Source organism: Corvus brachyrhynchos, unplaced genomic scaffold (genome assembly GCF_000691975.1).
Source record: "Corvus brachyrhynchos isolate BGI_N302 unplaced genomic scaffold, ASM69197v1 scaffold122, whole genome shotgun sequence".
NCBI lineage: Eukaryota > Metazoa > Chordata > Aves > Passeriformes > Corvidae > Corvus > Corvus brachyrhynchos.
In genome coordinates, this window is record NW_008236778.1 from 1,252,636 (window position 1) to 1,253,260 (window position 625).

Here is a 625-nt window from a genome sequence, read left to right on the forward strand (position 1 = left end):
GAGCGCCACCCGGCGAGCGGTGGGGACGCAGCGCTTATCTGGAGCAGAAAAATCAAGGTCACAGGCGGAGCTAGCGGAAGCGGGCGGCGAGAATGTGCCGGGGCAAAAATTGGCCCCTTCAACCTCGGGGAGCTGGGCAAAGCTCCCACCTGTAGATCAGGGGGCTCAGGGGCAGGTCTCTCCTGTTCCCCTATCCTTGATGCACTTGCATGCAGCAGGAACTTGGGCCAGCCCGACTGTGCTGCCCTCCACAGCCTTGGCCCCACTGAGGGACAAGAGCTCTCCCCCCTCCACCACCTACGGGATGAGGCAAGGATTTCAGGCAGAACCCAACCCCTGACACACCACGAGCCAGAGCCTTACCAACGACCAGGTGCTCTGGCCACCAAACCAAAACTGGGGAAATCCAGGCCAAGGAAAGGGCTCTCCCTGCTTGGAGCCTTCACTCACCCAGCGCTGCTTGGTACTGGCAGCTGCCTGCCCCACTTCACAAAGCCTGGCACACTGCCAGGGGGACAGGGAAAGGAAAGCCAGAACAGGGCTGGAAAAGGCCACCTACATGATGCAAGGGGCTGTGGCACATGACAGTGGGCCCGTCACTGAATCATCTCCTTGGCCATGCACG

General features: G+C 61.1%; 1 protein-coding gene across 2 annotated transcripts in view; it reads right to left on the bottom strand.

The window, feature by feature from the left end:
* SHC1 (SHC adaptor protein 1) overlaps nt 1-625 on the bottom strand; it is an 8,550-nt gene that overhangs the window by 5,951 nt on the left and 1,974 nt on the right. The window lies entirely within an intron of this gene.